General features: G+C 52.2%; 1 protein-coding gene across 1 annotated transcript in view; it reads left to right on the plus strand.

Moving 5' to 3' along the window:
• LOC127630073 (membrane-associated phosphatidylinositol transfer protein 3-like) overlaps positions 1–13,861 on the plus strand; it is a 223,637-nt gene that overhangs the window by 111,971 nt on the left and 97,805 nt on the right.

Genomic DNA, 13,861 nt, shown 5'->3' on the forward strand with positions numbered 1-13,861 from the left:
GAGTGCGGGCCAGTGTGTGTGTAATACATAAGCACATAGTGGGAAGGGAACGACAGAGCGGCGGTGCCGGTCTGTGTGGAATGAGTCCCATCAGTGCAGCTCACCAGGGGAGCTGTAGTGTATTAAACCGCTAGTAGTTTTGCCTGCAGGTCGGGCACTTCCAGATTGTAAAATCTGACAAAGGTGGAGGGGGAAACCCAGCCCGCTGCCACACATATGTCGTGAATGGAAATCCCGCTGGACCATGCCCACGATGAGGCCATGCCTCTAGTGGAGTGAGCCCTAATGCCCAACGGGCATGGCAGGTCTTTGACGCGTATCGCGGCAGCAATAGCGTCCACTATCCATCTAGACAGTGTCTGTTTCGAGGCGGCGAGACCTTTGGTGCGCCCTCCGAACGAAACGAAAAGCTGCTCAGAGCGTCTGAAAGAGGCGGAGCGCGCAGTATACAATCTCAGTGCTCTGACTGGGCAAAGGAGATTGCCGTCGCGTTCGCTATCGGATGCTGGCAGCGCCAATAGGGAAATGACCTGTACTCTGAAAGGAGTACCGATCACCTTGGGAACATAGCCGTGTCTAGGCTTTAAAATGACCTTGGAGTCACTTGGTCCAAACTCAAGACATGCAGCGCTGACAGACAGCGCGTGAAGGTCTCCCACACGTTTGACTGATGACAGGGCAGTCAGAAAAACGGTTTTGAGTGAAAGGTATTTCAAATCCACGGATTGAAGCGGTTCGAAAGGGGGGGCTTTCATAGTTTCGAGAACTATAGAAAGATCCCAGATAGGAACCGATGGGGGGCGTGGGGGGTTCATCCTTCTAGCTCCCTTGAGGAAGCGGATGACCAGCTCGTTTTTTCCCAGTGACTGGCCGTGCAGGGGTTCAGCGAACGCCGCGACGGCCGCCACGTACACTTTGAGCGTGGATGGGGATCTGCCCTTATCCAGCAGCTCTTGTAAAAACACGAGCAGCGACGACACCCCACATGTCCGTGGGTCCAGGTCTCTGTCGGTGCACTATTTTGAAAACACAGACCATTTTGACGCATAGAGTCTTCTCGTGGAAGGGGCTCTAGCGTGAATGATGGTGTTTATTACCCCTTCTGGCAGAGCGACGGGTAGTCGTTGATCACCCACGCGTGCAGCGCCCAGCGCTCTGGGTGGGGATGCCAGATCGTGCCGCGAGCTTGAGAGAGGAGATCTGCTCTCACTGGGATGGGCCACGGCGCTGTCAGTGACAGCTGCGTAAGCTCCGAGAACCATGTCTGATTCTCCCAACGCGGGGCTATGAGGAGCACCGAGTGATGCATTTCCCTGATCCTCTGCATTACCTGTGGCAATAGCGAGACGGGAGGGAAGGCGTAAAGCGGGTGGTTGGGCCAGTCCTGGGCCAGCGCGTCCTCGCTTTTCGAGAAAAATATTTGGCAGTGAGAGTTCTCTTCTGATGCAAAAGGTCTATCTCTGCTCTGCCGAATATGCGCCATAACTTCTGGACTATTTGAGCGTGCAGGGACCATTTCCCTGGAGGAATATTGTCTCTGGACAGTCTGTCTGGGCCGTCGTTCAGGTGGCCTGGCACGTGCGTCGCCCTCAGCGAGCGCAAGTGGCACTGGGACCAACTCAGTATGCGTTTCGTCAGATGGAAGAGGTTCCTGGATCTGACACTGCCCTGACGGTTTAGGTAGGATACCACAGATCTGTTGTCCGAACGGACCAGGACGTGGTGACCCTGAATGACCGGGAGGAAGCGCACAAGCGCGTGCTCGACCGCTATCATTTCTAGACAATTTATGTGAAGGAGCTTTTCCTGAACTGACCATAGGCCAAAAACCGGAGAGCCCTCGCAGACCGCGCCCCAACCCGTGTTGGACGCGTCTGTCGAGATGACATTTCGGCGAGATACAGCTCCCATCGTCACTCCCCGCTGATACCATTCGGCCACTGTCCAGGGCTGCAGAGCTGAAATACAGGTCTGAGTCACCTTGATCAGCTGGCGGCCTGTGGCCCAAGCCCGGCGAGACACGCGGGTGTTTAGCCAATGCTGAAGCGGCGCATGCGCAGTAAACCCAGCTGAAGTACTGCTGCGGCTGAGGCCATGTAACCTAGCACTCTCTGAAATTTTTTCAGAGGCGTGAGGCTGTTCATCTGAAAGGACGCTGCTAGTCGCTGAACACGGCGCGCGCTGTGTAGATAAGCGAGCCGTCATTGCCACGGAGTCTAGTTCTATTCCAAGGAAGGAAATTGCCTGACTGGGCTGTAGTGAGCTCTTGGTCCAATTGACTGCAAGACCCAAACTGTTCAGATGGCTGAGGAGAACTGTTCTGTGAGACAGAAGCTCCGTATGTGACTGTGCCATAATCAGCCAGTCGTCCAAATAGTTCAGAATTCGCAAGCCCTGACTCCGCGAGGGGTGCGAGCGCCGCATCCATGCACTTCGTGAAAGTACGGGTGCTAAAGAAAGGCCGAACGGAAGGACGGTGTATTGATAAACCTGGCCGTCGAAGGCGAATCTCAAGAATGGTCTGTGACGGGATTTATCTGAATCTGAAAGTAGGCATCTTTCAGATCGAGAGAGATAAACCAGTCCCCTGGCACGTATGCGCGAGGAGTTTCCTGATTGTAAGCATTTTGAACGGTCTTTTTGCAAGCACCTTGTTCAAACCCCTGAGATCTAATATTAGTCTGAGGCCGCCGTCTTTCTTGGGAACAAGAAAATAACGGCTGTAAAACCCCGACTCGCTCAGCGAAGGCGGCACTTTCTCTATGGCCCTTTTGCACAGAAGGTTTGCTATTTCTGAACGAAGCATGCAGGTTGCTTCCGTGTTCACAATAGTTTCAAGCCGCGCTCTGAAGCGGGGAGGGCAGCGATCGAACTGTAGCAAATAGCCCTGTTTTATTGTGCTTAACACCCATTTGGATATCCCTGGGATAGCTTCCCACGCTTTGAAGCGTAACACTAGAGGGTGAATGGCCAAATCGCCCTGATTGCCGCACACAGCGCGCTGAACAGAATGTGTGAGCGCACTTACTGTGCTTATGCATGACTGCTCGCAGACAGCAGGGACAGGCTGTTCTGTGAGTGACTTCCCGATTGAGGTGAATGGGGAAAGAGTCACATCTGTTAAGTGATGCGCGAGCATAGTCACGGGCACGGGACTTACATACAGAGAAGTGTTTGCTGGCCGTGTGACAGAGCGGGCAGAGAATGGGCGCACGCACGGATTCGTGGGCGCGTTTATTGACTCTAACACTCGAGCGGGCTGTGTCCGCTTTATGTGATTGGGCTCTGATAGGAACACGGAAAGTGTAATGCTTGTGTGTAGGGGTGAACACTGGATTGTGGGCACATTTTCTACACATAAGGCATGTTTGCTCTTTACAAGATTTCTTTGGGTCGCCATGAAAACGGCGTTTGAGTGCAGGCAAGCGGGCAGTATCACCGGCTTGTTGGCTGCTGAATCCACCACTGTAGTAGCCTGAGAGAAGGTGACTGACAGGGGGCGAAGCTTTGATGGTGGTCCGGCCGCGGCGGGACTGAGCCGTCATTTTTTCAACAAGGCTAGGAGGACTTCGGTTGCTCAGGTTTCAGCGCAACCTTAGACCGAGGCCTGCGGGGGGGCGGCGGTCTGCGGCGGCTGTCTGAGCGCGATCGAGGGCGGCCGCCCTGTCGACGCTGAGAAGTCTGACTTTGTTGAGCTGGGCGCTGTGAAGAGGCTCGTGCAGGAGGCTGGTCACGTGGGCGGCCTGCAGAGGAGCTAGCGCGACGCGGCAGGAAGAGGTTCATGGCTTGGGTGGCTTTCTGGACTTCTGAAAAGCGGTCAACAATGCCACTCACCGCGGAGCCGAAGAGACCGGTCGGAGAGAGCGGTGCGTTGAGGAACGTGGAGCGCTCTGCTGCTCCCATGTCGGCTAGCGTTAGCCACAGATGTCTCTCGGTCACAGTCAGCGAGGCCATGCACTTCCCTAGAGCTTGGGCTGCAGCTTTGGTGGCGCGAAGGGCGAGGTCCGTCGCGCTTCTTAGATCTGTAACATCCTCTGGGTGCCTGCCTTTCTCATCCCACTCCCGAAGAAGGTCCGCTTGGAGGATCTGTAAGACGGCCATGGAGTGCAGAGCAGATGCGGCTTGGCTGGCGGCGGAATAGGCACGGCCAACATAGGCGGAAGTCGCTCTGCAGGCCTTAGACGGGAGCACTGGCTTAGACCGCCATCTCGCGGAGGGCGGGCAAAGGTGTGCTGCTACCGAATCCTCGACCGGGGGGATGGAGGAGTAGCCCTTGAGTGTGGAGTTCCAGCAGGAAAGGAGCGGCCCGGGCTGCGGGTGTTGCGCGGCGACGGCTCTGAAGAAAGCAGCCGTCGAGTCTGTTGGGAGCCTGCTCAGGGGGCGGTGACCACTCGAGCCCGAGGCGGTCGACGGCCTGTGTGAGGAGGCGTGTTAGTTCCCCTTCGACTCCGCCGCGGGTCCTGCTGGATTCCTGGGCCGAGGAGGAGGCGTGGGAGCCTGACCACTCCTCGCTGTCCGAAGCCATGATGGAACAGCCCTTATCCTCCGCCTCGTCCTCCGAGATGGCAGCAGTGAGGCCGCTGGGCGGCATCTGCGCGTCCCGGGGGAGCGGGGAGGGTGAGAGCGATGCTCGAGGGAGAGGCTCCGGCGAGGCAGTCGCTTCTATCACCGGTTCTGGCAGCCTTTTGGACCGGCGCTTTTTCCTGCGCGGTGGAACGAAAGGCGGCGCGGCGGCTTCGGTTCTGAGCGCTTCGAGTCGAGCCCACAGGGTCGACATCGGAAGCTCCTCGCAGAGGTCGCATCCGCCATCAGCGAGGGCGAGCTCTGCATGCCCCAGTCCCAGGCAGAGAGCGCAGATGATGTGACGGTCTCCGGCGCTGAGAGGGGCGCGGCATGAAGCGCAAGTGGTGCGAGGCATCTTAAAAAAGACGCTCGTTACTCTTTTGTGAAGTTCGTTAAGAACTAGCTTGCTCTAAAAAAGGATAAGTCGCCGGATGGCGTAGCTCGCAGGATGGCTGAAGGTGGCGGAGACGGCCGGCTTCTTCGAGCGCTGTCCAAGCTTGCTAGATGCCCCTCGAACGGCGACGCGGCTTCCAGTTCAGAGATGCGGAGAGCTTCGCTGAAGAGATGAAAATCAGGGTTCCAGCCTACGAACTACGCTTATATGCACTCTAGCCACACCCATTTTGGCGGGCTTTGATGCAGTAACCGCGCGGACGCCTCTCATTGGACGCGAGTTCGCACAAGTTCGTCTATAGGCTGTAGCAGTTGCCGCAGAGCAACCAATGAGCTCGCTAGCTAGCCCGCTCAAGGTCTGCAGTTGCTGCACTGCGTTGACAAATGATACAAAATTAAGGATAATTTTTTGGCTTCAGTATCTCAGAAAAGATGAATCTTTCCCGTAGCGTAAGCTAGCTTACGCAATACGAGAGAACCTCTCGTAAGAGAACCCTTGCAGATAGGATGAGCAGAGGCTCTCTCTATAGGGAGGATTTTCTGCTGTTGGGTGCTGCTTGTCCATGAATACAATTGCTCCTTTGAGACCCAGTGATTTGGAAGTGAATGAATATTCCATTAAGAGAGACAGTATTATCGGCTCAGTCTGTTCGATGTCATAGCGGCTCAGGATCGTCATGACATCATCTTGGTGGTCCACATACAAAACATGCGGGTTCCCACATGTGTCTGAGTAGTTCTCTGGATGTTTTAAGAATCAGTGCTGAGGATGTTTGTACAAACTCTTAATGGGCTCTGGTTTTCAAATGATGTTTTCTCATTACAAAATGATAAGATTAGATTTTGCAACTGTTCTGTAAATGTAAGTGCTGCAGAGTAGCACAATTGAAAAAATATTTGGAATTTGATGTGGTTGAAATAACAAGAGGGGATACATTGCTTTCACAGCAGTTAGAATGTGAGATAGGGCTTTTATTCTCCATAATTTTGTCAGTGATGAACATTTTGAGGATTTTGTCATTATTCCAGTGCAGTTTCAAAGAGCTACTAATTTGAAATAATAAAGAGCAACTCTTTATGGTTTCTCCCCATTAAACATGTTCACGTTTAAGCAGCTTGTTTATACTCTTTTATTCTTATGAAGTCCATCATACCTCATAATCCTCCTTTAAATTATCCTCTCCTGCAGATGGACTGCTTTTTATGACTTAATGAGCCAGTGACCACTTATTTCAAATAGACATGTAGTTAGACATAGGGCAAGTTCTCCACTGACTTTTCACCTTGCTGTTTTATAAGTGTCGAACCATTTCCTCTTTAAAGCAGAGAGACTGGTGAAAACTGGAGAGAGGGTATGGGCACAAGCTTCATGTTGAAAGAGTGTCTGGAGGCAAGCCATAACAGGAGTGCTAGAACATGAAAGTGTGAATATGTCAGGTGGAAGAACAGTGGGCAAACTACAAATGAAAAAAAAAAAACATGGAATGTTGAAGGTGAGTTGGAAGGATTTTTGCTGGAAGCCAGTGTTCTTGTTTGGAGACTCAGAGACACTCAAAGTCTGCATGTGAGAACAACCCTGTCTGTTTTTCTTGTTCCCTTTCTTTTGTTAATGAAGTTTGTTATTTGTTATATGTGTGTATATATATATATATATATATATATATATATATATATATATATATATATATATATATATATATTTATATATATATATATTTATTTACATCGATTTTTCAATTTAAAAAATCTTAATTTTTATATGGTGCAAAACATTACAGGTTTATTTGTCATTTTTAATCCTTTCCAATGTTGGATATAATGTGATTACAAAGTAATTAGTTACTGCAACAATACATTTTAGTGAAGTGTTACACATTCCATTTTGAATTTGTGTAATCAGATTACAGTTCCTGCCTTTCAAGTTAATTAATTTTAAGTATATTACTTGAGTCATTAGCTTGGCTTCCATCCGCATATTGTTATGCACATTTTGGGATATCACAATTTATTTGGACATTATTTTTGTGTTTTTTTGCATAAGATTTGCTTCTTGGAAGGAAACGAATCGGTTACCTAACGTAACCTCGGTTCTCTCTAGATGAGGGAACGAGTATTGCGTAAGCTAGCTTACGCTACGGGAAAGATTCATCTTTTCTGAGATATTGAAGCCAAAAAATTATCCTTAATTTTGTATCCATTGTCAACACAGTGCAGCAGCTGCATACCTTGAGCAGGCTAGCTAGCGAGCACATTGGTTGCTCTGCGGCAACTGCTGCAGCCTATAGACGAACTTGAGTGAACTCGCGTCCAATGAGAGGCGCCCGCGCCGTCACTGTATCAAAGCCCGCCAGAATGGGCGTGGCTAGAGTACATATAAGCGTAAGTTCGTAGGCTGGAACCCTGGTTTTCATTGAATGAAGCTGAAAGTCGCTGCGTGGCGCGAAGCACGGCCGGCTACGCAATACTCGTTCCCTCATCTAGAGAGAACCGAGGTTACGTTAGGTAACCGATTCGTTCTCTTACGAGAGGTTCTCTCAGATATGCGTAAGCTAGCTTACGCTACGGAACCCATTGTCAACGCCGTGCGCACCAAGCATCCACTGCATGAGCCCCGGGGTGGGGGACCCGGGAGCCCTTGTGAGTGGGGGAATAATATTTGGCCGGCAAGAGTGTGGGCCAGTGTGTGTGTAATACATAAGCACATAGTGGGAAGGGAAAGACAGAGCGGCGGTGCCGGTCTGTGTGGAATGTGTCCCGTCTGTGCAGCTCACCAGGGGAGCTGTAGCGTATTAAACCGCTAGTAGTTTTGCCTGCAGGGCGGGCACTTCCAGATTGTAAAATCTGACAAAGGTGGAGGGGGAAGCCCAGCCCGCTGCCACACATATGTCGTGAATGGAAATCCCGCTGGACCATGCCCACGTGGAGGCCATGCCTCTAGTGGAGTGAGCCCTAATGCCTAACGGGCATGGTAGGTCTTTTGATGCGTACGCGGCAGCAATAGCATCCACTGTCCATCTAGACAGTGTCTGTTTCGAGGCGGCGAAACCTTTGGTGCGCCCTCCGAACGAAATGAACGCTGCTCAGAGCGTCTGAAAGAGGCGGAGCGCGCAGTATACAATCTCAGTGCTCTGACTGGGCAAAGGAGATTGGCGTCGCGTTCGCTATTGGATGCTGGCAGCGCCGATAGGGAAATGATTTGTGCTCTGAAAGGAGTACCGATCACCTTGGGGACATAGCCATGTCTAGGCTTTAAAATGACCTTGGAGTCACTTGGTCCAAACTCAAGACACGCAGCGCTGACAGACAGTGCGTGAAGGTCTCCCACACGTTTAACTGATGACAGGGCAGTTAGAAAAACGGTTTTGAGTGAAAGGTATTTCAAATCCACGGATTGAAGCCGTTCGAAAGGGGGGGCTTTCATAGCTTCGAGAACTACAGAAAGATCCCAGATAGGAACCGATGGGGGCGCGGGGTTCATCCTTCTAGCTCCCTGAGGAAGCGGATGACCAGCTCGTTTTTTCCCAGTGACTGGCCGTGCAGGGGTTCAGCGAACGCCGCGACGGCCGCCACGTACACTTTGAGCGTGGATGGGGATCTGCCCTTATCCAGCAGCTCTTGTAAAAACACGAGCACCGACGACACTCCACATGTCCGTGGGTCCAGGTCTCTGTCGGTGCACCATTTTGAAAACACAGACCATTTTGACGCATAGAGTCTTCTCGTGGAAGGGGCTCTAGCGTGTATGATAGTGTTTATTACTCCTTCTGGCAAAGCGACGGGTAGTCGTTGATCACCCACACGTGCAGCGCCCAGCGCTCTGGGTGGGGATGCCAGATCGTGCTGCGAGCTTGAGAGAGGAGATCTGCTCTCACTGGAATGGGCCACGGGGCTGTCAGTGACAGCTGCGTAAGCTCCGGAACCATGTCTGATTCTCCCAGCGTGGGGCTATGAGGAGCACCGAGTGACGCTGCTTCCTGATCCTCTGCATTACCTGTGGCAATAGCGAGACGGGAGGGAAGGCGTAAAGCGGGCGGTTGGGCCAGTCCTGGGCCAGCTGCCCTCGCTGAGAAAAATACTGGGCAGTGAGAGTTCTCTTCTGATGCAAAGAGGTCTATCTCTGCTCTGCCGAATATGCTCCATAACCTCTGGACTGTTTGTGCGTGCAGGGACCATTCCCCGGGGAAATGTTGTCTCTGGACAGTCTGTCTGGGCCGCCGCTCAGGTGGCCTGGCACGCGCGTCGCCCTCAGCGAAGCGCAGGTGGCACTGGGACCAACTCAGTATGCGTTTTGTCAGATGGAAGAGGTTCCTGGATCTGACACCGCCCTGACGGTTTAGATAGGATACCATAGATCTGTTGTCCGAACGGACCAGGGAGTAGTGACCCTGAATGACCGGGAGGAAGCGCACGAGCGCGTACTCGACCGCTATCATTTCCAGACAATTTATGTGAAGGAGCTTTTCCTGAACTGACCATAGGCCAAAATCCCGAGAGCCCTGGCAGACCGCGCCCCAACCCGTGTTGGACGCGTCTGTCGAGATGACTTTTCGGCGAGATACAGCTCCCATCGTCACTCCCCGCTGATACAATTCGGCCACTGCCCAGGGCTGCAGACCTGAGATACAGGTCTGACTCACTCTGATCGGCTGGCGGCCTGTGGCCCAAGCCCGACGAGACGCGCGGGTGTTTAGCCAATGCTGAAGCAGGCGCATGCACAGTAAACCCAGCTGAAGTACTGCTGCGGCTGAGGCCATGTAACCTAGCATTCTCTGAAATTTTTTCAGAGGCGTGAGGCTGTTCATCTGAAAGGACGCGGCTAGTCGCTGAACACGGCGCGCGCTGTGTAGATAAGCGAGCCGCCATCGCCATGGAGTCTAGTTCTATTCCAAGGAAGGAAATTGCCTGACTGGGCTGTAGTGAGCTCTTGGTCCAATTGACTGCAAGACCCAAACTGTTCAGATGACTGAGGAGAACTGTCCTGTGAGACAGAATCTCCGTGATGTGACTGTGCCAAAATCAGCCAATCGTCCAAATAGTTCAGAATTCGCGAAGCCCTGACTCCGCAGGGGTGCGAAGCGCCGCATCCATGCACTTCGTGAAAGTACGGGTGCTAAAAACAGGCCGAACGGAAGGACGGTGTATTGATAAACCTGGCCGCCGGCTGAATCTCAAGAATGGCCTGTGACGGGATTTATCTGAATCTGAAAGTAGGCATCTTTCAGATCGAGAGAAATAAACCAGTCCCCTTGGCGCATATGCGCGAGGAGTTTCCTGATTGTAAGCATTTTGAACGGTCTTTTGCAAGCACCTTGTTCAAAACCCTGAGATCTAATATGGGTCTGAGGCCGCCGTCTTTCTTGGGGACAAGAAATTAACGGCTGTAAAACCCCGACTCGCTCAGAGAAGGTGGCACTCTCTATGGCCCTTTTGCACAGAAGGTTTGTTATTTCTGAACAAAGCATGCAGGCTGCTTCCGTGTTCACAGTAGTTTCGAGCCAGCTCTGAAGCGGGAGGGCGGCGATCGAACTGTAGCAAATAGCCCTGTTTTATTGTGCTTAACACCCATTTGGATATCCCTGGGATAGCTTCCCACGCTTTGAAGCGTAACGCTAGAGGGTGAATGGCCAAGTCGCCCTGATTGCCGCACACAGCGAGCTGAACAGAATGTGTGAGCCGCTTACTGTGCTTATGCATGACTGCTCGCAGACAGCAGGGACAGGCTGTTCTGTGAGTGACTTCCCGATTGAGGTGAATGGGGAAAGAGTCACATCTGTTAAGTGATGCGCGAGCATAGTCACGGGCATGGGACTTACATACAGAGAGGTGTTTGCTGGCCGTGTGACAGAGCGGGCAGAGAAGGGTGCGCAGACGGACTCGTGGGCGCGCTTATTGACTCTTAACACTCGAGCTGGCTGTGCCCGCTTTATGTGAGTGGGCTCTGATAGGGACACGGAAGTGTAATGCTTGTGTGTAGGGGTGAACACTGGATTGTGGGCACATTTTCTACACATAAGGCATGTTTGCTTTTTACAAGATTTCTTTGGGTCGCCGTGAAAACGGCATTTGAGTGCAGGCAAGCGGGCAGTATCACCGGCTTGTTGGCTGCTGAATCCACCACTGCAGTAGCCTGAGAGAAGGGGACTGACAGGGGCTAAGCTTTGATGGTGGTCCGCCGCGGCGGACTGAGCCGTCGTTTCCTCAACAAAGCTAGGAGGACTTCAGTTGCTCAGGTTTCAGCGCAATCTTAGGCCGAGGCCCGCGGGGGGGCGGCGGTCTGCGGCGGCTGTCTGAGCGCGATCTAGGGCGGCCGCCCTGTCGACGCTGAGAAGTCTGGCTTTGCTGAGCTGGGCGCTGTGAAGAGGCTCGTGCAGGAGGCTGGTCACGTGGGCGGCCTGCAGAGGAGCTAGCGCGACGAGGCAGGAAGAGATTCATGGCTTGGGTGGCTTTCTGGACTTCCGAGAAATGGTCAACAATGCCAATCACCGCGGAACCGAAGAGACAGGTCGGAGAGAGCAGAGCGTTGAGGAACGTGGAGCGTTCAGCTTCTCCCATGTCAGCTAGCGTTAGCCATAGGTGTCTCTCGGTCACAGTCAGCGCGGCCATGCACTTCCCTAGGGCTTGAGCTGCAGCTTTGGTGGCGCGAAGGGCGAGATCCGTCGCGCTCCTTAGATCTGAAACAGCCTCTGGGTGCCTGCCTTTCTCATCCCACTCTCGAAGAAGGTCCGCTTGGAGGATCTGTAAGACGGCCATGGAATGCAGAGCAGATGCGGCTTGGCCGGCGGCGGCATAGGCGCGGCCAACACAGGCGGAAGTAGTTCTGCAAGCCTTAGACGGGAGCACTGGCTTAGACCGCCATCTCGCGGAGGGCGTGTTGCTACCGAATCCTCGACCGGGGGGATGGAAGAGTAGCCCCTCTCGGTGGCGCCGTGCACCGAAGCCAGAGAGGTGGAGACATGGGATCGGTTCCTGGCCGAGAGAGGCGCGTTCCACGATTTAGAGAGCTCGGCGTGGAGTTCCGGCAGGAAGGGAGCGCCCGGCCGCTGGCGCCGCGGCGACGGCTCTGAAGAAAGCAGCCGTCGAGTCTGTTGGGAGCCTGCTCAGAGGGCGGTGACCACTCGAGCCCGAGGCGGTCGACTGCCTGTGTGAGGAGGCGCTAGTTCTTCTTCGACTCGGCGCGGGTCCTGCTGAATTCCTGGGCCGAGGAGGAGGCTTGGGAGCCTGACCACTCCTCGCTGTCCGAAGCCATGATGGAACAGCAGCCCTTATCCTCTGCCTCGTCATCCGAGATGGCAGCAGTGCGGCCGCCGGCGGCAACTGCGGCGTCCCGGGGGGGCGGGGAGGGTGAAAGCGAGGCTCGAGGGAGAGGCTCCGGCGAGGTAGTCGCTTCTAACACCGGTTCCGGCAGCCTTTGGGAGCGGCGCTCCTTTCTGCACGGCGAAACGAAAGGCGGCGCGGCGGCTTCGGTCTTGAGTGCTTCGAGTCGAGCCTGCAGTGTCGACATCGGAAGCTCCTCGCAGAGGTCGCATCCGCCATCAGCGAGGGCGAGATCTGCATGTTCCAGTCCCAGGCAGAGAGCGCAGATGAGGTGGCGGTCTCCGGCGCTGAGAGGGGCGTGGCATGAGGTGCAGGTGGTGCGAGGCATCTTTAAAAAGACGCTCGTTGCTCTTTTTGTGAAGTTCGCTGAGGAACTAGCTTGCTCTAAAAAGGATACGTCGCCGGATGGCTTAGCTCGCAGGATGGCTGAAGGTGGCGAAGATGGCCGGCTTCTTTGAGCGCTGTCCAAGCTTGCTAGATGCCCCTCGAACGGCGACGCGGCTTCTGCAGTTCAGAGATGCGAAGAGCTTCGCTGAATAGATGAAAATCAGGGTTCCAGCCTACGAACTTACGCTTATATGCACTCTAGCCATGCCCATTCTGGCGGGCTTTGATACAGTGACGGCGCGGGCGCCTCTCATTGGACGCGAGTTCACTCAAGTTCGTCTATAGGCTGCAGCAGTTGCCGCAGAGCAACCAATGAGCTCGCTAGCTAGCCCGCTCAAGGTATGCAGCTGCGGCACTGCGTTGACAATGGATACAAAATTAAGGATAATTTTTTGGCTTCAATATCTCAGAAAAGATGAATCTTTCCCGTAGCGTAAGCTAGCTTACGCAATACGAGAGAAACCTCTCGTAAGAGAACACAGCTAGTATGAATGAAAGGAAATATAGAATTAGAATTTGTTGATCAAACATACATTTCTGTGAATTGTTTACTTCTATTGAATGTTTTTGCAAGAAGTAATTAGTCATTTGTAGTTGATAATTGTTTGAGTAACTTACCAAGCACTGACCCTTTCTAATTGCTTTTGAGACTATCAGGAGTCACTCCCAATATTTCAACAGAACTTCTAGCTAGGGATCCGATCTGATACCATGTTGTTGTTTTTTTGCATAATCAGTTTAGAATATCTTTACATTATTGTGTGGAACTAATTGGGAGTACCGATACTCTTTAATATGTAAAGAAACACAAACCTCTAACTACACATTATTTTAATATAAATGTATAGCTTATTAAGAAATACTTTATTATTAACTAGTATACTGGATAATATAGCAGCTAAATTAACAGTAATTCCAGTACAAGTCATCATTTTCTTATTTTTCAACTTGTATCTGGACTTTAAAATATTCAGATCTATATTTTGTTAAATTTAATTGTAAGGTATCAGTTCACTTTTCATTCACACAGTTATTTTTTGGAACCCATTCAACTTAAATATTGTTATAATTTGTAAACATATGATAATATTAATAATATATTATAATAGTAATATATAGTAATATATCTCAATTGTGCCCCTTTACCTTTAAAACCCTTGGGCTTTTATTTTGACATTCTGAACTCTCCTGTATGTATCTGTTT

The sequence above is a fragment of the Xyrauchen texanus genome, chromosome 36, assembly GCF_025860055.1.
Source record: "Xyrauchen texanus isolate HMW12.3.18 chromosome 36, RBS_HiC_50CHRs, whole genome shotgun sequence".
Taxonomy (NCBI): domain Eukaryota; kingdom Metazoa; phylum Chordata; class Actinopteri; order Cypriniformes; family Catostomidae; genus Xyrauchen; species Xyrauchen texanus.